Source organism: Salmo salar, chromosome ssa03, assembly GCF_905237065.1.
Source record: "Salmo salar chromosome ssa03, Ssal_v3.1, whole genome shotgun sequence".
Lineage (NCBI taxonomy): Eukaryota > Metazoa > Chordata > Actinopteri > Salmoniformes > Salmonidae > Salmo > Salmo salar.
In genome coordinates this window covers 9,398,631-9,422,159 of record NC_059444.1, presented here as the reverse complement: position 1 = coordinate 9,422,159, position 23,529 = coordinate 9,398,631, and the positions used below count along the sequence as shown (strand labels likewise).

The window sequence follows — 23,529 nt, the reverse complement described above, 5'->3', positions numbered from 1 at the left end:
TAATCCACTGGCTCAAAGGCGGTCAAAACACGCAGACGAATACGTCCGAATAGTACCAGTAAAGTTTGTTGAAACATGTCAAACGATTTTTATAATTAATCCTCAGGTTGTCAATTGTCTAAATACTCGATAATATTTCAACCGGACAATAGCGTATTCAATAGAAAGGAAAAACAACGAAGGGCGCGCAGTTGGTCATGCGCTCAAACCAGCACTGCATGCTTCCTCAGTCCACTGACAGAAGGTCTCATTCTTCTTCATTTTTCAGAAAACAAGCCTTAAACAATGTCTAAAGACTGTTGACATCTAGTGGAAGCCATAGGAACTGCAATCTGGGTCCTAACCCATTAGAAACTCAATAGGCATTCAATTGAAAACTTCCCACATCAAAAGAAATCCCACTTCCCGGATGGATTTTCCTCAGATTTTCACCTGCCATATCAGTTCTGTTATACTCACAGACATAATTTGAACGGTTTTGGAAACTTTACAGTGTGTTCTATCCAAATCTACCAATTCTATGCATATCCTAGCGTCTGGGCCTGAGTAACAGGCATTTAACTTTGGGCACGCTTTTCATCCAGACGTCGAAATACTTCCCCCAAGCCATAAGAAGTTCAAATCTGTGTTCGAAGACTGATTTAAGTCTGTCAATCAATCACACAGCATCATCTGATCTGGGAATTTGCAGTGTGCCAGGCTTTTATGAGAGACAATTGTCATCTACAACAGCATTGGTTTGGTTGTTTTTTCATTTGAGATTTGTACTGTACGCCACATTGGTACTTGTGCTGACTCATTGACTTCGCTGTTTAAAGAAGGTAGAGATTGCACACATTAAAAACCCTGACCACGACGTGATTTGAACACGCAACCTTCTGATCTGGAGTCAGACGCGCTACCGTTGCGTAACGAGGGCTTAGACATATTGCATATTTGGAGGGGATGCCTAGTTCAGATTTCGTTGACTGTATCATTTGGAATGGAGGCCTGGTTCTCTGGGGAAATGTACCATCTGACAATGCCCCCTCGTCAGCACGTGCCTCTGCCCGGCAGGTTAGGTGTATGAAAAAAAGTAACTTCAGAGCCCGAATAGCTCAGTCGGTAGAGCATCAGACTTTTAATCTGAGGGTCCAGGGTTCAAGTCCCTGTTCGGGCGCTGCTTTAATGTTCACCTTCCTTCAGTAGGCAGTCTCTCAATACTTGCATTGTGTCAGATTTAAAAATGGTTTTACTGCGACAGCATACCATGCGATTATCTGAGGACAGCTCCCCGCTTACAAAAGCATACAAACATTTTCCAACCAATTAGAGGAGTCACGAAAGTCAGAAATAGCCATCAAATTAATCACTTACCTTTGAAGATTTTCATCTGGTTGCAGTCACAAGAGTCCCAGCTACACAATAAATGTTTGTTTTGTTCGATAAAGTCCCTCTTTATATCCCAAAAACTCTGTTTTGTTGGCGCGTTGTGTTCAGTAATCCACTGGCTCAAAGGCGGTCAAAACACGCAGACGAATACGTCCGAATAGTACCAGTAAAGTTTGTTGAAACATGTCAAATGATTTTTATAATTAATCCTCAGGTTGTCAATTGTCTAAATACTCGATAATATTTCAACCGGACAATAGCGTATTCAATAGAAAGGAAAAACAACGAAGGGCGCGCACTTGGTCATGCGCTCAAACCAGCACTGCATGCTTCCTCAGTCCACTGACAGAAGGTCTCATTCTTCTTCATTTTTCAGAAAACAAGCCTTAAACAATGTCTAAAGACTGTTGACATCTAGTGGAAGCCATGGGAACTGCAATCTGGGTCCTAACCCATTAGAAACTCAATAGGCATTCAATTGAAAACTTCCCACATCAAAAGAAATCCCACTTCCCGGATGGATTTTCCTCAGATTTTCACCTGCCATATCAGTTCTGTTATACTCACAGACATCATTTGAACGGTTTTGGAAACTTTAGAGTGTGTTCTATCCAAATCTACCAATTCTATGCATATCCTAGCATCTGGGCCTGAGTAACAGGCATTTAACTTTGGGCACGCTTTTCATCCAGACGTCGAAATACTTCCCCCAAGCCATAAGAAGTTAAAATCTGTGTTCGAAGACTGATTTAAGTCTGTCAATCAATCACACAGCATCATCTGATCTGGGAATTTGCAGTGTGCCAGGCTTTTATGAGAGACAATTGTCATCTAAAGCAGCATTGGTTTGGTTGTTTTTTCATTTGAGATTTGTACTGTACGCCACATTGGTACTTGTGCTGACTCATTGACTTCGCTGTTTAAAGAAGGTAGAGATTGCACACATTAAAAACCCTGACCACGACGTGATTTGAACACGCAACCTTCTGATCTGGAGTCAGACGCGCTACCATTGCGCCACGAGGTCTTGGACATATAGCATCTTTGGAGGGGATGCCTAGTTCAGATTTCGTTGACTGTATCATTTGAAATGGAGGCCTGGTTCTCTGGGGAAATGTACCATCTGACAATGCCCCCTCGTCAGCACGTGCCTCTGCCCGGCAGGTTAGGTGTATGAAAAAAAGTAACTTCAGAGCCCGAATAGCTCAGTCGGTAGAGCATCAGACTTTTAATCTGAGGGTCCAGGGTTCAAGTCCCTGTTCGGGCGCTGCTTTAATGTTCACCTTCCTTCAGTAGGCAGTCTCTCAATACTTGCATTGTGTCAGATTTAAAAATGGTTTTACTGCGACAGCATACCATGCCATTATCTGAGGACAGCTCCCCTCTTACAAAAGCATACAAACATTTTCCAACCAATTAGAGGAGTCACGAAAGTCAGAAATAGCCATCAAATTAATCACTTACCTTTGAAGATTTTCATCTGGTTGCAGTCACAAGAGTCCCAGCTACACAATAAATGTTTGTTTTGTTCGATAAAGTCCCTCTTTATATCCCAAAAACTCTGTTTTGTTGGCGCGTTGTGTTCAGTAATCCACTGGCTCAAAGGTGGTCAAAACACGCAGACGAATACGTCCGAATAGTACCAGTAAAGTTTGTTGAAACATGTCAAATGATTTTTATAATTAATCCTCAGGTTGTCAATTGTCTAAATACTCGATAATATTTCAACCGGACAATAGCGTATTCAATAGAAAGGAAAAACAACGAAGGGCGCGCACTTGGTCATGCGCTCAAACCAGCACTGCATGCTTCCTCAGTCCACTGACAGAAGGTCTCATTCTTCTTCATTTTTCAGAAAACAAGCCTTAAACAATGTCTAAAGACTGTTGACATCTAGTGGAAGCCATGGGAACTGCAATCTGGGTCCTAACCCATTAGAAACTCAATAGGCATTCAATTGAAAACTTCCCACATCAAAAGAAATCCCACTTCCCGGATGGATTTTCCTCAGATTTTCACCTGCCATATCAGTTCTGTTATACTCACAGACATCATTTGAACGGTTTTGGAAACTTTAGAGTGTGTTCTATCCAAATCTACCAATTCTATGCATATCCTAGCATCTGGGCCTGAGTAACAGGCATTTAACTTTGGGCACGCTTTTCATCCAGACGTCGAAATACTTCCCCCAAGCCATAAGAAGTTAAAATCTGTGTTCGAAGACTGATTTAAGTCTGTCAATCAATCACACAGCATCATCTGATCTGGGAATTTGCAGTGTGCCAGGCTTTTATGAGAGACAATTGTCATCTACAACAGCATTGGTTTGGTTGTTTTTTCATTTGAGATTTGTACTGTACGCCACATTGGTACTTGTGCTGACTCATTGACTTCGCTGTTTAAAGAAGGTAGAGATTGCACACATTAAAAACCCTGACCACGACGTGATTTGAACACGCAACCTTCTGATCTGGAGTCAGACGCGCTACCATTGCGCCACGAGGTCTTGGACATATAGCATCTTTGGAGGGGATGCCTAGTTCAGATTTCGTTGACTGTATCATTTGGAATGGAGGCCTGGTTCTCTGGGGAAATGTACCATCTGACAATGCCCCCTCGTCAGCACGTGCCTCTGCCCGGCAGGTTAGGTGTATGAAAAAAAGTAACTTCAGAGCCCGAATAGCTCAGTCGGTAGAGCATCAGACTTTTAATCTGAGGGTCCAGGGTTCAAGTCCCTGTTCGGGCGCTGCTTTAATGTTCACCTTCCTTCAGTAGGCAGTCTCTCAATACTTGCATTGTGTCAGATTTAAAAATGGTTTTACTGCGACAGCATACCATGCCATTATCTGAGGACAGCTCCCCTCTTACAAAAGCATACAAACATTTTCCAACCAATTAGAGGAGTCACGAAAGTCAGAAATAGCCATCAAATTAATCACTTACCTTTGAAGATTTTCATCTGGTTGCAGTCACAAGAGTCCCAGCTACACAATAAATGTTTGTTTTGTTCGATAAAGTCCCTCTTTATATCCCAAAAACTCTGTTTTGTTGGCGCGTTGTGTTCAGTAATCCACTGGCTCAAAGGCGGTCAAAACACGCAGACGAATACGTCCGAATAGTACCAGTAAAGTTTGTTGAAACATGTCAAACGATTTTTATAATTAATCCTCAGGTTGTCAATTGTCTAAATACTCGATAATATTTCAACCGGACAATAGCGTATTCAATAGAAAGGAAAAACAACGAAGGGCGCGCACTTGGTCATGCGCTCAAACCAGCACTGCATGCTTCCTCAGTCCACTGACAGAAGGTCTCATTCTTCTTCATTTTTCAGAAAACAAGCCTTAAACAATGTCTAAAGACTGTTGACATCTAGTGGAAGCCATGGGAACTGCAATCTGGGTCCTAACCCATTAGAAACTCAATAGGCATTCAATTGAAAACTTCCCACATCAAAAGAAATCCCACTTCCCGGATGGATTTTCCTCAGATTTTCACCTGCCATATCAGTTCTGTTATACTCACAGACATCATTTGAACGGTTTTGGAAACTTTAGAGTGTGTTCTATCCAAATCTACCAATTCTATGCATATCCTAGCATCTGGGCCTGAGTAACAGGCATTTAACTTTGGGCACGCTTTTCATCCAGACGTCGAAATACTTCCCCCAAGCCATAAGAAGTTAAAATCTGTGTTCGAAGACTGATTTAAGTCTGTCAATCAATCACACAGCATCATCTGATCTGGGAATTTGCAGTGTGCCAGGCTTTTATGAGAGACAATTGTCATCTACAACAGCATTGGTTTGGTTGTTTTTTCATTTGAGATTTGTACTGTACGCCACATTGGTACTTGTGCTGACTCATTGACTTCGCTGTTTAAAGAAGGTAGAGATTGCACACATTAAAAACCCTGACCACGACGTGATTTGAACACGCAACCTTCTGATCTGGAGTCAGACGCACTACCATTGCGCCACGAGGTCTTGGACATATTGCATCTTTGGAGGGGATGCCTAGTTCAGATTTCGTTGACTGTATCATTTGAAATGGAGGCCTGGTTCTCTGGGGAAATGTACCATCTGACAATGCCCCCTCGTCAGCACGTGCCTCTGCCCGGCAGGTTAGGTGTATGAAAAAAAATAAGTTCAGAGCCCGAATAGCTCAGTCGGTAGAGCATCAGACTTTTAATCTGAGGGTCCAGGGTTCAAGTCCCTGTTCGGGCGCTGCTTTAATGTTCACCTTCCTTCAGTAGGCAGTCTCTCAATACTTGCATTGTGTCAGATTTAAAAATGGTTTTACTGCGACAGCATACCATGCGATTATCTGTGGACAGCTCCCCGCTTACAAAAGCATACAAACATTTTCCAACCAATTAGAGGAGTCACGAAAGTCAGAAATAGCCATCAAATTAATCACTTACCTTTGAAGATTTTCATCTGGTTGCAGTCACAAGAGTCCCAGCTACACAATAAATGTTTGTTTTGTTCGATAAAGTCCCTCTTTATATCCCAAAAACTCTGTTTTGTTGGCGCGTTGTGTTCAGTAATCCACTGGCTCAAAGGCGGTCAAAACACGCAGACGAATACGTCCGAATAGTACCAGTAAAGTTTGTTGAAACATGTCAAATGATTTTTATAATTAATCCTCAGGTTGTCAATTGTCTAAATACTCGATAATATTTGAACCGGACAATAGCGTATTCAATAGAAAGGAAAAACAACGAAGGGCGCGCACTTGGTCATGCGCTCAAACCAGCACTGCATGATTCCTCAGTCCACTGACAGAAGGTCTCATTCTTCTTCATTTTTCAGAAAACAAGCCTTAAACAATGTCTAAAGACTGTTGACATCTAGTGGAAGCCATAGGAACTGCAATCTGGGTCCTAACCCATTAGAAACTCAATAGGCATTCAATTGAAAACTTCCCACATCAAAAGAAATCCCACTTCCCGGATGGATTTTCCTCAGATTTTCACCTGCCATATCAGTTCTGTTATACTCACAGACATCATTTGAACGGTTTTGGAAACTTTAGAGTGTGTTCTATCCAAATCTACCAATTCTATGCATATCCTAGCATCTGGGCCTGAGTAACAGGCATTTAACTTTGGGCACGCTTTTCATCCAGACGTCGAAATACTTCCCCCAAGCCATAAGAAGTTAAAATCTGTGTTCGAAGACTGATTTAAGTCTGTCAATCAATCACACAGCATCATCTGATCTGGGAATTTGCAGTGTGCCAGGCTTTTATGAGAGACAATTGTCATCTACAACAGCATTGGTTTGGTTGTTTTTTCATTTGAGATTTGTACTGTACGCCACATTGGTACTTGTGCTGACTCATTGACTTCGCTGTTTAAAGAAGGTAGAGATTGCACACATTAAAAACCCTGACCACGACGTGATTTGAACACGCAACCTTCTGATCTGGAGTCAGACGCGCTACCGTTGCGCCACGAGGTCTTGGACATATTGCATCTTTGGAGGGGATGCCTAGTTCAGATTTCGTTGACTGTATCATTTGAAATGGAGGCCTGGTTCTCTGGGGAAATGTACCATCTGACAATGCCCCCTCGTCAGCACGTGCCTCTGCCCGGCAGGTTAGGTGTATGAAAAAAAGTAAGTTCAGAGCCCGAATAGCTCAGTCGGTAGAGCATCAGACTTTTAATCTGAGGGTCCAGGGCTTCAAGTCCCTGTTCGGGCGCTGCTTTAATGTTGACCTTCCTTCAGTAGGCAGTCTCTCAATACTTGCATTGTGTCAGATTTAAAAATGGTTTTACTGCGACAGCATACCATGCGATTATCTGTGGACAGCTCCCCGCTTACAAAAGCATACAAACATTTTCCAACCAATTAGAGGAGTCACGAAAGTCAGAAATAGCCATCAAATTAATCACTTACCTTTGAAGATTTTCATCTGGTTGCAGTCACAAGAGTCCCAGCTACACAATAAATGTTTGTTTTGTTCGATAAAGTCCCTCTTTATATCCCAAAAACTCTGTTTTGTTGGCGCGTTGTGTTCAGTAATCCACTGGCTCAAAGGCGGTCAAAACACGCAGACGAATACGTCCGAATAGTACCAGTAAAGTTTGTTGAAACATGTCAAATGATTTTTATAATTAATCCTCAGGTTGTCAATTGTCTAAATACTCGATAATATTTGAACCGGACAATAGCGTATTCAATAGAAAGGAAAAACAACGAAGGGCGCGCACTTGGTCATGCGCTCAAACCAGCACTGCATGCTTCCTCAGTCCACTGACAGAAGGTCTCATTCTTCTTCATTTTTCAGAAAACAAGCCTTAAACAATGTCTAAAGACTGTTGACATCTAGTGGAAGCCATGGGAACTGCAATCTGGGTCCTAACCCATTAGAAACTCAATAGGCATTCAATTGAAAACTTCCCACATCAAAAGAAATCCCACTTCCCGGATGGATTTTCCTCAGATTTTCACCTGCCATATCAGTTCTGTTATACTCACAGACATCATTTGAACGGTTTTGGAAACTTTAGAGTGTGTTCTATCCAAATCTACCAATTCTATGCATATCCTAGCGTCTGGGCCTGAGTAACAGGCATTTAACTTTGGGCACGCTTTTCATCCAGACGTCGAAATACTTCCCCCAAGCCATAAGAAGTTAAAATCTGTGTTCGAAGACTGATTTAAGTCTGTCAATCAATCACACAGCATCATCTGATCTGGGAATTTGCAGTGTGCCAGGCTTTTATGAGAGACAATTGTGATCTACAACAGCATTGGTTTGGTTGTTTTTTCATTTGAGATTTGTACTGTACGCCACATTGGTACTTGTGCTGACTCATTGACTTCGCTGTTTAAAGAAGGTAGAGATTGCACACATTAAAAACCCTGACCACGACGTGATTTGAACACGCAACCTTCTGATCTGGAGTCAGACGCGCTACCGTTGCGCCACGAGGTCTTGGACATATTGCATCTTTGGAGGGGATGCCTAGTTCAGATTTCGTTGACTGTATCATTTGGAATGGAGGCCTGGTTCTCTGGGGAAATGTACCATCTGACAATGCCCCCTCGTCAGCACATGCCTCTGCCCGGCAGGTTAGGTGTATGAAAAAAGTAAGTTCAGAGCCCGAATAGCTCAGTCGGTAGAGCATCAGACTTTTAATCTGAGGGTCCAGGGTTCAAGTCCCTGTTCGGGCGCTGCTTTAATGTTCACCTTCCTTCAGTAGGCAGTCTCTCAATACTTGCATTGTGTCAGATTTAAAGATGGTTTTACTGCGACAGCATACCATGCGATTATCTGTGGACAGCTCCCCGCTTACAAAAGCATACAAACATTTTCCAACCAATTAGAGGAGTCACGAAAGTCAGAAATAGCCATCAAATTAATCACTTACCTTTGAAGATTTTCATCTGGTTGCAGTCACAAGAGTCCCAGCTACACAATAAATGTTTGTTTTGTTCGATAAAGTCCCTCTTTATATCCCAAAAACTCTGTTTTGTTGGCGCGTTGTGTTCAGTAATCCACTGGCTCAAAGGCGGTCAAAACACGCAGACGAATACGTCCGAATAGTACCAGTAAAGTTTGTTGAAACATGTCAAATGATTTTTATAATTAATCCTCAGGTTGTCAATTGTCTAAATACTCGATAATATTTCAACCGGACAATAGCGTATTCAATAGAAAGGAAAAACAACGAAGGGCGCGCACTTGGTCATGCGCTCAAACCAGCACTGCATGCTTCCTCAGTCCACTGACAGAAGGTCTCATTCTTCTTCATTTTTCAGAAAACAAGCCTTAAACAATGTCTAAAGACTGTTGACATCTAGTGGAAGCCATGGGAACTGCAATCTGGGTCCTAACCCATTAGAAACTCAATAGGCATTCAATTGAAAACTTCCCACATCAAAAGAAATCCCACTTCCCGGATGGATTTTCCTCAGATTTTCACCTGCCATATCAGTTCTGTTATACTCACAGACATCATTTGAACGGTTTTGGAAACTTTAGAGTGTGTTCTATCCAAATCTACCAATTCTATGCATATCCTAGCATCTGGGCCTGAGTAACAGGCATTTAACTTTGGGCACGCTTTTCATCCAGACGTCGAAATACTTCCCCCAAGCCATAAGAAGTTAAAATCTGTGTTCGAAGACTGATTTAAGTCTGTCAATCAATCACACAGCATCATCTGATCTGGGAATTTGCAGTGTGCCAGGCTTTTATGAGAGACAATTGTGATCTACAACAGCATTGGTTTGGTTGTTTTTTCATTTGAGATTTGTACTGTACGCCACATTGGTACTTGTGCTGACTCATTGACTTCGCTGTTTAAAGAAGGTAGAGATTGCACACATTAAAAACCCTGACCACGACGTGATTTGAACACGCAACCTTCTGATCTGGAGTCAGACGCGCTACCGTTGCGCCACGAGGTCTTGGACATATTGCATCTTTGGAGGGGATGCCTAGTTCAGATTTCGTTGACTGTATCATTTGAAATGGAGGCCTGGTTCTCTGGGGAAATGTACCATCTGACAATGCCCCCTCGTCAGCACATGCCTCTGCCCGGCAGGTTAGGTGTATGAAAAAAAGTAAGTTCAGAGCCCGAATAGCTCAGTCGGTAGAGCATCAGACTTTTAATCTGAGGGTCCAGGGTTCAAGTCCCTGTTCGGGCGCTGCTTTAATGTTCACCTTCCTTCAGTAGGCAGTCTCTCAATACTTGCATTGTGTCAGATTTAAGATGGTTTTACTGCGACAGCATACCATGCGATTATCTGTGGACAGCTCCCCGCTTACAAAAGCATACAAACATTTTCCAACCAATTAGAGGAGTCACGAAAGTCAGAAATAGCCATCAAATTAATCACTTACCTTTGAAGATTTTCATCTGGTTGCAGTCACAAGAGTCCCAGCTACACAATAAATGTTTGTTTTGTTCGATAAAGTCCCTCTTTATATCCCAAAAACTCTGTTTTGTTGGCGCGTTGTGTTCAGTAATCCACTGGCTCAAAGGTGGTCAAAACACGCAGACGAATACGTCCGAATAGTACCAGTAAAGTTTGTTGAAACATGTCAAACGATTTTTATAATTAATCCTCAGGTTGTCAATTGTCTAAATACTCGATAATATTTCAACCGGACAATAGCGTATTCAATAGAAAGGAAAAACAACGAAGGGCGCGCACTTGGTCATGCGCTCAAACCAGCACTGCATGCTTCCTCAGTCCACTGACAGAAGGTCTCATTCTTCTTCATTTTTCAGAAAACAAGCCTTAAACAATGTCTAAAGACTGTTGACATCTAGTGGAAGCCATGGGAACTGCAATCTGGGTCCTAACCCATTAGAAACTCAATAGGCATTCAATTGAAAACTTCCCACATCAAAAGAAATCCCACTTCCCGGATGGATTTTCCTCAGATTTTCACCTGCCATATCAGTTCTGTTATACTCACAGACATCATTTGAACGGTTTTGGAAACTTTAGAGTGTGTTCTATCCAAATCTACCAATTCTATGCATATCCTAGCGTCTGGGCCTGAGTAACAGGCATTTAACTTTGGGCACGCTTTTCATCCAGACGTCGAAATACTTCCCCCAAGCCATAAGAAGTTAAAATCTGTGTTCGAAGACTGATTTAACTCTGTCAATCAATCACACAGCATCATCTGATCTGGGAATTTGCAGTGTGCCAGGCTTTTATGAGAGACAATTGTGATCTACAACAGCATTGGTTTGGTTGTTTTTTCATTTGAGATTTGTACTGTACGCCACATTGGTACTTGTGCTGACTCATTGACTTCGCTGTTTAAAGAAGGTAGAGATTGCACACATTAAAAACCCTGACCACGACGTGATTTGAACACGCAACCTTCTGATCTGGAGTCAGACGCGCTACCGTTGCGCCACGAGGTCTTGGACATATTGCATCTTTGGAGGGGATGCCTAGTTCAGATTTCGTTGACTGTATCATTTGAAATGGAGGCCTGGTTCTCTGGGGAAATGTACCATCTGACAATGCCCCCTCGTCAGCACGTGCCTCTGCCCGGCAGGTTAGGTGTATGAAAAAAGTAAGTTCAGAGCCCGAATAGCTCAGTCGGTAGAGCATCAGACTTTTAATCTGAGGGTCCAGGGTTCAAGTCCCTGTTCGGGCGCTGCTTTAATGTTCACCTTCCTTCAGTAGGCAGTCTCTCAATACTTGCATTGTGTCAGATTTAAAGATGGTTTTACTGCGACAGCATACCATGCGATTATCTGTGGACAGCTCCCCGCTTACAAAAGCATACAAACATTTTCCAACCAATTAGAGGAGTCACGAAAGTCAGAAATAGCCATCAAATTAATCACTTACCTTTGAAGATTTTCATCTGGTTGCAGTCACAAGAGTCCCAGCTACACAATAAATGTTTGTTTTGTTCGATAAAGTCCCTCTTTATATCCCAAAAACTCTGTTTTGTTGGCGCGTTGTGTTCAGTAATCCACTGGCTCAAAGGCGGTCAAAACACGCAGACGAATACGTCCGAATAGTACCAGTAAAGTTTGTTGAAACATGTCAAATGATTTTTATAATTAATCCTCAGGTTGTCAATTGTCTAAATACTCGATAATATTTCAACCGGACAATAGCGTATTCAATAGAAAGGAAAAACAACGAAGGGCGCGCACTTGGTCATGCGCTCAAACCAGCACTGCATGCTTCCTCAGTCCACTGACAGAAGGTCTCATTCTTCTTCATTTTTCAGAAAACAAGCCTTAAACAATGTCTAAAGACTGTTGACATCTAGTGGAAGCCATGGGAACTGCAATCTGGGTCCTAACCCATTAGAAACTCAATAGGCATTCAATTGAAAACTTCCCACATCAAAAGAAATCCCACTTCCCGGATGGATTTTCCTCAGATTTTCACCTGCCATATCAGTTCTGTTATACTCACAGACATCATTTGAACGGTTTTGGAAACTTTAGAGTGTGTTCTATCCAAATCTACCAATTCTATGCATATCCTAGCATCTGGGCCTGAGTAACAGGCATTTAACTTTGGGCACGCTTTTCATCCAGACGTCGAAATACTTCCCCCAAGCCATAAGAAGTTAAAATCTGTGTTCGAAGACTGATTTAACTCTGTCAATCAATCACACAGCATCATCTGATCTGGGAATTTGCAGTGTGCCAGGCTTTTATGAGAGACAATTGTGATCTACAACAGCATTGGTTTGGTTGTTTTTTCATTTGAGATTTGTACTGTACGCCACATTGGTACTTGTGCTGACTCATTGACTTCGCTGTTTAAAGAAGGTAGAGATTGCACACATTAAAAACCCTGACCACGACGTGATTTGAACACGCAACCTTCTGATCTGGAGTCAGACGCGCTACCATTGCGCCACGAGGTCTTGGACATATTGCATCTTTGGAGGGGATGCCTAGTTCAGATTTCGTTGACTGTATCATTTGAAATGGAGGCCTGGTTCTCTGGGGAAATGTACCATCTGACAATGCCCCCTCGTCAGCACGTGCCTCTGCCCGGCAGGTTAGGTGTATGAAAAAAATTAAGTTCAGAGCCCGAATAGCTCAGTCGGTAGAGCATCAGACTTTTAATCTGAGGGTCCAGGCTTCAAGTCCCTGTTCGGGCGCTGCTTTAATGTTCACCTTCCTTCAGTAGGCAGTCTCTCAATACTTGCATTGTGTCAGATTTAAAAATGGTTTTACTGCGACAGCATACCATGCGATTATCTGTGGACAGCTCCCCGCTTACAAAAGCATACAAACATTTTCCAACCAATTAGAGGAGTCACGAAAGTCAGAAATAGCCATCAAATTAATCACTTACCTTTGAAGATTTTCATCTGGTTGCAGTCACAAGAGTCCCAGCTACACAATAAATGTTTGTTTTGTTCGATAAAGTCCCTCTTTATATCCCAAAAACTCTGTTTTGTTGGCGCGTTGTGTTCAGTAATCCACTGGCTCAAAGGCGGTCAAAACACGCAGACGAATACGTCCGAATAGTACCAGTAAAGTTTGTTGAAACATGTCAAATGATTTTTATAATTAATCCTCAGGTTGTCAATTGTCTAAATACTCGATAATATTTCAACCGGACAATAGCGTATTCAATAGAAAGGAAAAACAACGAAGGGCGCGCACTTGGTCATGCGCTCAAACCAGCACTGCATGCTTCCTCAGTCCACTGACAGAAGGTCTCATTCTTCTTCATTTTTCAGAAAACAAGCCTTAAACAATGTCTAAAGACTGTTGACATCTAGTGGAAGCCATAGGAACTGCAATCTGGGTCCTAACCCATTAGAAACTCAATAGGCATTCAATTGAAAACTTCCCACATCAAAAGAAATCCCACTTCCCGGATGGATTTTCCTCAGATTTTCACCTGCCATATCAGTTCTGTTATACTCACAGACATCATTTGAACGGTTTTGGAAACTTTAGAGTGTGTTCTATCCAAATCTACCAATTCTATGCATATCCTAGCATCTGGGCCTGAGTAACAGGCATTTAACTTTGGGCACGCTTTTCATCCAGACGTCGAAATACTTCCCCCAAGCCATAAGAAGTTAAAATCTGTGTTCGAAGACTGATTTAACTCTGTCAATCAATCACACAGCATCATCTGATCTGGGAATTTGCAGTGTGCCAGGCTTTTATGAGAGACAATTGTGATCTACAACAGCATTGGTTTGGTTGTTTTTTCATTTGAGATTTGTACTGTAGGCCACATTGGTACTTGTGCTGACTCATTGACTTCGCTGTTTAAAGAAGGTAGAGATTGCACACATTAAAAACCCTGACCACGACGTGATTTGAACACGCAACCTTCTGATCTGGAGTCAGACGCGCTACCGTTGCGCCACGAGGTCTTGGACATATTGCATCTTTGGAGGGGATGCCTAGTTCAGATTTCGTTGACTGTATCATTTGAAATGGAGGCCTGGTTCTCTGGGGAAATGTACCATCTGACAATGCCCCCTCGTCAGCACGTGCCTCTGCCCGGCAGGTTAGGTGTATGAAAAAAATTAAGTTCAGAGCCCGAATAGCTCAGTCGGTAGAGCATCAGACTTTTAATCTGAGGGTCCAGGGCTTCAAGTCCCTGTTCGGGCGCTGCTTTAATGTTCACCTTCCTTCAGTAGGCAGTCTCTCAATACTTGCATTGTGTCAGATTTAAAAATGGTTTTACTGCGACAGCATACCATGCGATTATCTGTGGACAGCTCCCCGCTTACAAAAGCATACAAACATTTTCCAACCAATTAGAGGAGTCACGAAAGTCAGAAATAGCCATCAAATTAATCACTTACCTTTGAAGATTTTCATCTGGTTGCAGTCACAAGAGTCCCAGCTACACAATAAATGTTTGTTTTGTTCGATAAAGTCCCTCTTTATATCCCAAAAACTCTGTTTTGTTGGCGCGTTGTGTTCAGTAATCCACTGGCTCAAAGGTGGTCAAAACACGCAGACGAATACGTCCGAATAGTACCAGTAAAGTTTGTTGAAACATGTCAAACGATTTTTATAATTAATCCTCAGGTTGTCAATTGTCTAAATACTCGATAATATTTCAACCGGACAATAGCGTATTCAATAGAAAGGAAAAACAACGAAGGGCGCGCACTTGGTCATGCGCTCAAACCAGCACTGCATGCTTCCTCAGTCCACTGACAGAAGGTCTCATTCTTCTTCATTTTTCAGAAAACAAGCCTTAAACAATGTCTAAAGACTGTTGACATCTAGTGGAAGCCATAGGAACTGCAATCTGGGTCCTAACCCATTAGAAACTCAATAGGCATTCAATTGAAAACTTCCCACATCAAAAGAAATCCCACTTCCCGGATGGATTTTCCTCAGATTTTCACCTGCCATATCAGTTCTGTTATACTCACAGACATCATTTGAACGGTTTTGGAAACTTTAGAGTGTGTTCTATCCAAATCTACCAATTCTATGCATATCCTAGCGTCTGGGCCTGAGTAACAGGCATTTAACTTTGGGCACGCTTTTCATCCAGACGTCGAAATACTTCCCCCAAGCCATAAGAAGTTAAAATCTGTGTTCGAAGACTGATTTAACTCTGTCAATCAATCACACAGCATCATCTGATCTGGGAATTTGCAGTGTGCCAGGCTTTTATGAGAGACAATTGTGATCTACAACAGCATTGGTTTGGTTGTTTTTTCATTTGAGATTTGTACTGTACGCCACATTGGTACTTGTGCTGACTCATTGACTTCGCTGTTTAAAGAAGGTAGAGATTGCACACATTAAAAACCCTGACCACGACGTGATTTGAACACGCAACCTTCTGATCTGGAGTCAGACGCGCTACCGTTGCGCCACGAGGTCTTGGACATATTGCATCTTTGGAGGGGATGCCTAGTTCAGATTTCGTTGACTGTATCATTTGAAATGGAGGCCTGGTTCTCTGGGGAAATGTACCATCTGACAATGCCCCCTCGTCAGCACATGCCTCTGCCCGGCAGGTTAGGTGTATGAAAAAAAGTAAGTTCAGAGCCCGAATAGCTCAGTCGGTAGAGCATCAGACTTTTAATCTGAGGGTCCAGGGTTCAAGTCCCTGTTCGGGCGCTGCTTTAATGTTCACCTTCCTTCAGTAGGCAGTCTCTCAATACTTGCATTGTGTCAGATTTAAGATGGTTTTACTGCGACAGCATACCATGCGATTATCTGTGGACAGCTCCCCGCTTACAAAAGCATACAAACATTTTCCAACCAATTAGAGGAGTCACGAAAGTCAGAAATAGCCATCAAATTAATCACTTACCTTTGAAGATTTTCATCTGGTTGCAGTCACAAGAGTCCCAGCTACACAATAAATGTTTGTTTTGTTCGATAAAGTCCCTCTTTATATCCCAAAAACTCTGTTTTGTTGGCGCGTTGTGTTCAGTAATCCACTGGCTCAAAGGCGGTCAAAACACGCAGACGAATACGTCCGAATAGTACCAGTAAAGTTTGTTGAAACATGTCAAATGATTTTTATAATTAATCCTCAGGTTGTCAATTGTCTAAATACTCGATAATATTTCAACCGGACAATAGCGTATTCAATAGAAAGGAAAAACAACGAAGGGCGCGCACTTGGTCATGCGCTCAAACCAGCACTGCATGCTTCCTCAGTCCACTGACAGAAGGTCTCATTCTTCTTCATTTTTCAGAAAACAAGCCTTAAACAATGTCTAAAGACTGTTGACATCTAGTGGAAGCCATGGGAACTGCAATCTGGGTCCTAACCCATTAGAAACTCAATAGGCATTCAATTGAAAACTTCCCACATCAAAAGAAATCCCACTTCCCGGATGGATTTTCCTCAGATTTTCACCTGCCATATCAGTTCTGTTATACTCACAGACATCATTTGAACGGTTTTGGAAACTTTAGAGTGTGTTCTATCCAAATCTACCAATTCTATGCATATCCTAGCATCTGGGCCTGAGTAACAGGCATTTAACTTTGGGCACGCTTTTCATCCAGACGTCGAAATACTTCCCCCAAGCCATAAGAAGTTAAAATCTGTGTTCGAAGACTGATTTAACTCTGTCAATCAATCACACAGCATCATCTGATCTGGGAATTTGCAGTGTGCCAGGCTTTTATGAGAGACAATTGTGATCTACAACAGCATTGGTTTGGTTGTTTTTTCATTTGAGATTTGTACTGTACGCCACATTGGTACTTGTGCTGAATGACTTCGCTGTTTAAAGAAGGTAGAGATTGCACACATTAAAAACCCTGACCACGACGTGATTTGAACACGCAACCTTCTGATCTGGAGTCAGACGCGCTACCATTGCGCCACGAGGTCTTGGACATATAGCATCTTTGGAGGGGATGCCTAGTTCAGATTTCGTTGACTGTATCATTTGAAATGGAGGCCTGGTTCTCTGGGGAAATGTACCATCTGACAATGCCCCCTCGTCAGCACGTGCCTCTGCCCGGCAGGTTAGGTGTATGAAAAAATTAAGTTCAGAGCCCGAATAGCTCAGTCGGTAGAGCATCAGACTTTTAATCTGAGGGTCCAGGGCTTCAAGTCCCTGTTCGGGCGCTGCTTTAATGTTCACCTTCCTTCAGTAGGCAGTCTCTCAATACTTGCATTGTGTCAGATTTAAAAATGGTTTTACTGCGACAGCATACCATGCCATTATCTGAGGACAGCTCCCCTCTTACAAAAGCATACAAACATTTTCCAACCAATTAGAGGAGTCACGAAAGTCAGAAATAGCCATCAAATTAATCACTTACCTTTGAAGATTTTCATCTGGTTGCAGTCACAAGAGTCCCAGCTACACAATAAATGTTTGTTTTGTTCGATAAAGTCCCTCTTTATATCCCAAAAACTCTGTTTTGTTGGCGTGTTGTGTTCAGTAATCCACTGGCTCAAAGGCGGTCAAAACACGCAGACGAATACGTCCGAATAGTACCAGTAAAGTTTGTTGAAACATGTCAAATGATTTTTATAATTAATCCTCAGGTTGTCAATTGTCTAAATACTCGATAATATTTGAACCGGACAATAGCGTATTCAATAGAAAGGAAAAACAACGAAGGGCGCGCACTTGGTCATGCGCTCAAACCAGCACTGCATGCTTCCTCAGTCCACTGACAGAAGGTCTCATTCTTCTTCATTTTTCAGAAAACAAGCCTTAAACAATGTCTAAAGACTGTTGACATCTAGTGGAAGCCATAGGAACTGCAATCTGGGTCCTAACCCATTAGAAACTCAATAGGCATTCAATTGAAAACTTCCCACATCAAAAGAAATCCCACTTCCCGGATGGATTTTCCTCAGATTTTCACCTGCCATATCAGTTCTGTTATACTCACAGACATCATTTGAACGGTTTTGGAAACTTTAGAGTGTGTTCTATCCAAATCTACCAATTCTATGCATATCCTAGCATCTGGGCCTGAGTAACAGGCATTTAACTTTGGGCACGCTTTTCATCCAGACGTCGAAATACTTCCCCCAAGCCATAAGAAGTTAAAATCTGTGTTCGAAGACTGATTTAAGTCTGTCAATCAATCACACAGCATCATCTGATCTGGGAATTTGCAGTGTGCCAGGCTTTTATGAGAGACAATTGTCATCTACAACAGCATTGGTTTGGTTGTTTTTTCATTTGAGATTTGTACTGTACGCCACATTGGTACTTGTGCTGACTTCGCTGTTTAAAGAAGGTAGAGATTGCACACATTAAAAACCCTGACCACGACGTGATTTGAACACGCAACCTTCTGATCTGGAGTCAGACGCGCTACCATTGCGCCACGAGGTCTTGGACATATAGCATCTTTGGAGGGGATGCCTAGTTCAGATTTCGTTGACTGTATCATTTGAAATGGAGGCCTGGTTCTCTGGGGAAATGTACCATCTGACAATGCCCCCTCGTCAGCACGTGCCTCTGCCCGGCAGGTTAGGTGTATGAAAAAAATTAAGTTCAGAGCCCGAATAGCTCAGTCGGTAGAGCATCAGACTTTTAATCTGAGGGTCCAGGGTTCAAGTCCCTGTTCGGGCGCTGCTTTAATGTTCACCTTCCTTCAGTAGGCAGTCTCTCAATACTTGCATTGTGTCAGATTTAAAAATGGTTTTACTGCGACAGCATACCATGCCATTATCTGAGGACAGCTCCCCGCTTACAAAAGCATACAAACATTTTCCAACCAATTAGAGGAGTCACGAAAGTCAGAAATAGCCATCAAATTAATCACTTACCTTTGAAGATTTTCATCTGGTTGCAGTCACAAGAGTCCCAGCTACACAATAAATGTTTGTTTTGTTCGATAAAGTCCCTCTTTATATCCCAAAAACTCTGTTTTGTTGGCGTGTTGTGTTCAGTAATCCACTGGCTCAAAGGCGGTCAAAACACGCAGACGAATACGTCCGAATAGTACCAGTAAAGTTTGTTGAAACATGTCAAATGATTTTTATAATTAATCCTCAGGTTGTCAATTGTCTAAATACTCGATAATATTTCAACCGGACAATAGCGTATTCAATAGAAAGGAAAAACAACGAAGGGCGCGCACTTGGTCATGCGCTCAAACCAGCACTGCATGCTTCCTCAGTCCACTGACAGAAGGTCTCATTCTTCTTCATTTTTCAGAAAACAAGCCTTAAACAATGTCTAAAGACTGTTGACATCTAGTGGAAGCCATAGGAACTGCAATCTGGGTCCTAACCCATTAGAAACTCAATAGGCATTCAATTGAAAACTTCCCACATCAAAAGAAATCCCACTTCCCGGATGGATTTTCCTCAGATTTTCACCTGCCATATCAGTTCTGTTATACTCACAGACATCATTTGAACGGTTTTGGAAACTTTAGAGTGTGTTCTATCCAAATCTACCAATTCCATGCATATCCTAGCGTCTGGGCCTGAGTAACAGGCATTTAACTTTGGGCACGCTTTTCATCCAGACGTCGAAATACTTCCCCCAAGCCATAAGAAGTTAAAATCTGTGTTCGAAGACTGATTTAACTCTGTCAATCAATCACACAGCATCATCTGATCTGGGAATTTGCAGTGTGCCAGGCTTTTATGAGACAATTGTCATCTACAACAGCATTGGTTTGGTTGTTTTTTCATTTGAGATTTGTACTGTACGCCACATTGGTACTTGTGCTGACTCATTGACTTCGCTGTTTAAAGAAGGTAGAGGTTGCACACATTAAAAACCCTGACCACGACGTGATTTGAACACGCAACCTTCTGATCTGGAGTCAGACGCGCTACCTTTGCGTCACGAGGTCTTGGACATATTGCATCTTTGGAGGGGATGCCTAGTTCAGATTTCGTTGACTGTATCATTTGGAATGGAGGCCTGGTTCTCTGGGGAAATGTACCCTCTGACAATGCCCCCTCGTCAGCACATGCCTCTGCCCGGCAGGTTAGGTGTATGAAAAAAAGTAACTTCAGAGCCCGAATAGCTCAGTCGGTAGAGCATCAGACTTTTAATCTGAGGGTCCAGGGTTCAAGTCCCTATTCGGGCGCTGCTTTAATGTTCACCTTCCTTCAGTAGGCAGTCTCTCAATACTTGCATTGTGTCAGATTTAAAAATGGTTTTACTGCGACAGCATACCATGCGATTATCTGAGGACAGCTCCCCGCTTACAAAAGCATACAAACATTTTCCAACCAATTAGAGGACTCACGAAAGTCAGAAATAGCCATCAAATTAATCACTTACCTTTGAAGATTTTCATCTGGTTGCAGTCACAAGAGTCCCAGCTACACAATAAATGTTTGTTTTGTTCGATAAAGTCCCTCTTTATATCCCAAAAACTCTGTTTTGTTGGCGCGTTGTGTTCAGTAATCCACTGGCTCAAAGGCGGTCAAAACACGCAGACGAATACGTCCGAATAGTACCAGTAAAGTTTGTTGAAACATGTCAAATGATTTTTATAATTAATCCTCAGGTTGTCAATTGTCTAAATACTCGATAATATTTCAACCGGACAATAGCGTATTCAATAGAAAGGAAAAACAACGAAGGGCGCGCACTTGGTCATGCGCTCAAACCAGCACTGCATGCTTCCTCAGTCCACTGACAGAAGGTCTCATTCTTCTTCATTTTTCAGAAAACAAGCCTTAAACAATGTCTAAAGACTGTTGACATCTAGTGGAAGCCATGGGAACTGCAATCTGGGTCCTAACCCATTAGAAACTCAATAGGCATTCAATTGAAAACTTCCCACATCAAAAGAAATCCCACTTCCCGGATGGATTTTCCTCAGATTTTCACCTGCCATATCAGTTCTGTTATACTCACAGACATCATTTGAACGGTTTTGGAAACTTTAGAGTGTGTTCTATCCAAATCTACCAATTCCATGCATATCCTAGCGTCTGGGCCTGAGTAACAGGCATTTAACTTTGGGCACGCTTTTCATCCAGACGTCGAAATACTTCCCCCAAGCCATAAGAAGTTAAAATCTGTGTTCGAAGACTGATTTAACTCTGTCAATCAATCACACAGCATCATCTGATCTGGGAATTTGCAGTGTGCCAGGCTTTTATGAGAGACAATTGTGATCTACAACAGCATTGGTTTGGTTGTTTTTTCATTTGAGATTTGTACTGTACGCCACATTGGTACTTGTGCTGACTCATTGACTTCGCTGTTTAAAGAAGGTAGAGATTGCACACATTAAAAACCCTGACCACGACGTGATTTGAACACGCAACCTTCAGATCTGGAGTCAGACGCGCTACCGTTGCGCCACGAGGTCTTGGACATATTGCATCTTTGGAGGGGATGCCTAGTTCAGATTTCGTTGACTGTATCATTTGGAATGGAGGCCTGGTTCTCTGGGTAAATGTACCATCTGACAATGCCCCCTCGTCAGCACGTGCCTCTGCCCGGCAGGTTAGGTGTATGAAAAAAAGTAAATTCAGAGCCCGAATAGCTCAGTCGGTAGAGCATCAGACTTTTAATCTGAGGGTCCAGGGTCTTGGGCGCTGCTTTAATGTTCACCTTCCTTCAGTAGGCAGTCTCTCAATACTTGCATTGTGTCAGATTTAAAAATGGCTTTACTGCGACAGCATACCATGCGATTATCTGAGGACAGCGCCCCGCTTACAAAAGCATACAAACATTTTCCAACCAATTAGAGGACTCACGAAAGTCAGAAATAGCCATCAAATTAATCACTTACCTTTGAAGATTTTCATCTGGTTGCAGTCACAAGAGTCCCAGCTACACAATAAATGTTTGTTTTGTTCGATAAAGTCCCTCTTTATATCCCAAAAACTCTGTTTTGTTGGCGCGTTGTGTTCAGTAATCCACTGGCTCAAAGGCGGTCAAAACACGCAGACGAATACGTCCGAATAGTACCAGTAAAGTTTGTTGAAACATGTCAAATGATTTTTATAATTAATCCTCAGGTTGTCAATTGTCTAAATACTCGATAATATTTCAACCGGACAATAGCGTATTCAATAGAAAGGAAAAACAACGAAGGGCGCGCACTTGGTCATGCGCTCAAACCAGCACTGCATGCTTCCTCAGTCCACTGACAGAAGGTCTCATTCTTCTTCATTTTTCAGAAAACAAGCCTTAAACAATGTCTAAAGACGGTTGACATCTAGTGGAAGCCATGGGAACTGCAATCTGGGTCCTAACCCATTAGAAACTCAATAGGCATTCAATTGAAAACTTCCCACATCAAAAGAAATCCCACTTCCCGGATGGATTTTCCTCAGATTTTCACCTGCCATATCAGTTCTGTTATACTCACAGACATCATTTGAACGGTTTTGGAAACTTTAGAGTGTGTTCTATCCAAATCTACCAATTCTATGCATATCCTAGCGTCTGGGCCTGAGTAACAGGCATTTAACTTTGGGCACGCTTTTCATCCAGACGTCGAAATACTTCCCCCAAGCCATAAGAAGTTAAAATCTGTGTTCGAAGACTGATTTAACTCTGTCAATCAATCACACAGCATCATCTGATCTGGGAATTTGCAGTGTGCCAGGCTTTTATGAGAGACAATTGTGATCTACAACAGCATTGGTTTGGTTGTTTTTTCATTTGAGATTTGTACTGTACGCCACATTGGTACTTGTGCTGACTCATTGACTTCGCTGTTTAAAGAAGGTAGAGATTGCACACATTAAAAACCCTGACCACGACGTGATTTGAACACGCAACCTTCTGATCTGGAGTCAGACGCGCTACCGTTGCGCCACGAGGTCTTGGACATATTGCATCTTTGGAGGGGATGCCTAGTTCAGATTTCGTTGACTGTATCATTTGGAATGGAGGCCTGGTTCTCTGGGGAAATGTACCATCTGACAATGCCCCCTCGTCAGCACATGCCTCTGCCCGGCGAGGTTAGGTGTATGAAAAAAAGTAAGTTCAGAGCCCGAATAGCTCAGTCGGTAGAGCATCAGACTTTTAATCTGAGGGTCCAGGGTTCAAGTCCCTGTTCGGGCGCTGCTTTAATGTTCACCTTCCTTCAGTAGGCAGTCTCTCAATACTTGCATTGTGTCAGATTTAAAAATGGTTTTACTGCGACAGCATACCATGCGATTATCTGAGGACAGCGCCCCGCTTACAAAAGCATACAAACATTTTCCAACCAATTAGATGAGTCACGAAAGTCAGAAATAGCCATCAAATTAATCACTTACCTTTGAAGATTTTC

At 42.4% G+C, this 23,529-nt stretch overlaps 30 non-coding genes across 30 annotated transcripts; 15 read left to right on the top strand and 15 right to left on the bottom strand.

Annotated features, from left to right (window-relative positions):
• The first annotated feature begins 1,086 nt into the window (after window positions 1-1,086).
• trnak-uuu (transfer RNA lysine (anticodon UUU)) lies at window positions 1,087-1,159 on the top strand. Its single transcript has one exon. It is a non-coding gene; the product is annotated as a tRNA-Lys (tRNA).
• Window positions 1,160-2,326: 1,167 nt separating this feature from the next.
• On the bottom strand, window positions 2,327-2,398 carry trnaw-cca (transfer RNA tryptophan (anticodon CCA)). The gene has a single exon. It is a non-coding gene; the product is annotated as a tRNA-Trp (tRNA).
• Window positions 2,399-2,565: 167 nt separating this feature from the next.
• Window positions 2,566-2,638, top strand: trnak-uuu (transfer RNA lysine (anticodon UUU)). The gene has a single exon. It is a non-coding gene; the product is annotated as a tRNA-Lys (tRNA).
• A 1,167-nt stretch (window positions 2,639-3,805) lies between these two features.
• On the bottom strand, window positions 3,806-3,877 carry trnaw-cca (transfer RNA tryptophan (anticodon CCA)). Its single transcript has one exon. It is a non-coding gene; the product is annotated as a tRNA-Trp (tRNA).
• A 167-nt stretch (window positions 3,878-4,044) lies between these two features.
• On the top strand, window positions 4,045-4,117 carry trnak-uuu (transfer RNA lysine (anticodon UUU)). The gene has a single exon. It is a non-coding gene; the product is annotated as a tRNA-Lys (tRNA).
• A 1,167-nt stretch (window positions 4,118-5,284) lies between these two features.
• Window positions 5,285-5,356, bottom strand: trnaw-cca (transfer RNA tryptophan (anticodon CCA)). The gene has a single exon. It is a non-coding gene; the product is annotated as a tRNA-Trp (tRNA).
• A 167-nt stretch (window positions 5,357-5,523) lies between these two features.
• trnak-uuu (transfer RNA lysine (anticodon UUU)) lies at window positions 5,524-5,596 on the top strand. The gene has a single exon. It is a non-coding gene; the product is annotated as a tRNA-Lys (tRNA).
• A 1,167-nt stretch (window positions 5,597-6,763) lies between these two features.
• trnaw-cca (transfer RNA tryptophan (anticodon CCA)) lies at window positions 6,764-6,835 on the bottom strand. Its single transcript has one exon. It is a non-coding gene; the product is annotated as a tRNA-Trp (tRNA).
• A 167-nt stretch (window positions 6,836-7,002) lies between these two features.
• Window positions 7,003-7,076, top strand: trnak-uuu (transfer RNA lysine (anticodon UUU)). Its single transcript has one exon. It is a non-coding gene; the product is annotated as a tRNA-Lys (tRNA).
• Window positions 7,077-8,243: 1,167 nt separating this feature from the next.
• On the bottom strand, window positions 8,244-8,315 carry trnaw-cca (transfer RNA tryptophan (anticodon CCA)). The gene has a single exon. It is a non-coding gene; the product is annotated as a tRNA-Trp (tRNA).
• A 166-nt stretch (window positions 8,316-8,481) lies between these two features.
• Window positions 8,482-8,554, top strand: trnak-uuu (transfer RNA lysine (anticodon UUU)). Its single transcript has one exon. It is a non-coding gene; the product is annotated as a tRNA-Lys (tRNA).
• A 1,167-nt stretch (window positions 8,555-9,721) lies between these two features.
• Window positions 9,722-9,793, bottom strand: trnaw-cca (transfer RNA tryptophan (anticodon CCA)). The gene has a single exon. It is a non-coding gene; the product is annotated as a tRNA-Trp (tRNA).
• Window positions 9,794-9,960: 167 nt separating this feature from the next.
• Window positions 9,961-10,033, top strand: trnak-uuu (transfer RNA lysine (anticodon UUU)). Its single transcript has one exon. It is a non-coding gene; the product is annotated as a tRNA-Lys (tRNA).
• A 1,166-nt stretch (window positions 10,034-11,199) lies between these two features.
• Window positions 11,200-11,271, bottom strand: trnaw-cca (transfer RNA tryptophan (anticodon CCA)). Its single transcript has one exon. It is a non-coding gene; the product is annotated as a tRNA-Trp (tRNA).
• Window positions 11,272-11,437: 166 nt separating this feature from the next.
• Window positions 11,438-11,510, top strand: trnak-uuu (transfer RNA lysine (anticodon UUU)). Its single transcript has one exon. It is a non-coding gene; the product is annotated as a tRNA-Lys (tRNA).
• A 1,167-nt stretch (window positions 11,511-12,677) lies between these two features.
• trnaw-cca (transfer RNA tryptophan (anticodon CCA)) lies at window positions 12,678-12,749 on the bottom strand. Its single transcript has one exon. It is a non-coding gene; the product is annotated as a tRNA-Trp (tRNA).
• Window positions 12,750-12,916: 167 nt separating this feature from the next.
• trnak-uuu (transfer RNA lysine (anticodon UUU)) lies at window positions 12,917-12,989 on the top strand. Its single transcript has one exon. It is a non-coding gene; the product is annotated as a tRNA-Lys (tRNA).
• Window positions 12,990-14,156: 1,167 nt separating this feature from the next.
• trnaw-cca (transfer RNA tryptophan (anticodon CCA)) lies at window positions 14,157-14,228 on the bottom strand. Its single transcript has one exon. It is a non-coding gene; the product is annotated as a tRNA-Trp (tRNA).
• A 167-nt stretch (window positions 14,229-14,395) lies between these two features.
• trnak-uuu (transfer RNA lysine (anticodon UUU)) lies at window positions 14,396-14,469 on the top strand. Its single transcript has one exon. It is a non-coding gene; the product is annotated as a tRNA-Lys (tRNA).
• Window positions 14,470-15,636: 1,167 nt separating this feature from the next.
• Window positions 15,637-15,708, bottom strand: trnaw-cca (transfer RNA tryptophan (anticodon CCA)). Its single transcript has one exon. It is a non-coding gene; the product is annotated as a tRNA-Trp (tRNA).
• A 167-nt stretch (window positions 15,709-15,875) lies between these two features.
• trnak-uuu (transfer RNA lysine (anticodon UUU)) lies at window positions 15,876-15,948 on the top strand. Its single transcript has one exon. It is a non-coding gene; the product is annotated as a tRNA-Lys (tRNA).
• A 1,162-nt stretch (window positions 15,949-17,110) lies between these two features.
• trnaw-cca (transfer RNA tryptophan (anticodon CCA)) lies at window positions 17,111-17,182 on the bottom strand. Its single transcript has one exon. It is a non-coding gene; the product is annotated as a tRNA-Trp (tRNA).
• A 166-nt stretch (window positions 17,183-17,348) lies between these two features.
• Window positions 17,349-17,422, top strand: trnak-uuu (transfer RNA lysine (anticodon UUU)). The gene has a single exon. It is a non-coding gene; the product is annotated as a tRNA-Lys (tRNA).
• A 1,159-nt stretch (window positions 17,423-18,581) lies between these two features.
• On the bottom strand, window positions 18,582-18,653 carry trnaw-cca (transfer RNA tryptophan (anticodon CCA)). The gene has a single exon. It is a non-coding gene; the product is annotated as a tRNA-Trp (tRNA).
• A 167-nt stretch (window positions 18,654-18,820) lies between these two features.
• Window positions 18,821-18,893, top strand: trnak-uuu (transfer RNA lysine (anticodon UUU)). The gene has a single exon. It is a non-coding gene; the product is annotated as a tRNA-Lys (tRNA).
• Window positions 18,894-20,058: 1,165 nt separating this feature from the next.
• Window positions 20,059-20,130, bottom strand: trnaw-cca (transfer RNA tryptophan (anticodon CCA)). The gene has a single exon. It is a non-coding gene; the product is annotated as a tRNA-Trp (tRNA).
• A 167-nt stretch (window positions 20,131-20,297) lies between these two features.
• On the top strand, window positions 20,298-20,370 carry trnak-uuu (transfer RNA lysine (anticodon UUU)). Its single transcript has one exon. It is a non-coding gene; the product is annotated as a tRNA-Lys (tRNA).
• A 1,167-nt stretch (window positions 20,371-21,537) lies between these two features.
• On the bottom strand, window positions 21,538-21,609 carry trnaw-cca (transfer RNA tryptophan (anticodon CCA)). The gene has a single exon. It is a non-coding gene; the product is annotated as a tRNA-Trp (tRNA).
• A 1,396-nt stretch (window positions 21,610-23,005) lies between these two features.
• On the bottom strand, window positions 23,006-23,077 carry trnaw-cca (transfer RNA tryptophan (anticodon CCA)). The gene has a single exon. It is a non-coding gene; the product is annotated as a tRNA-Trp (tRNA).
• A 168-nt stretch (window positions 23,078-23,245) lies between these two features.
• On the top strand, window positions 23,246-23,318 carry trnak-uuu (transfer RNA lysine (anticodon UUU)). Its single transcript has one exon. It is a non-coding gene; the product is annotated as a tRNA-Lys (tRNA).
• Window positions 23,319-23,529: the final 211 nt, after the last annotated feature.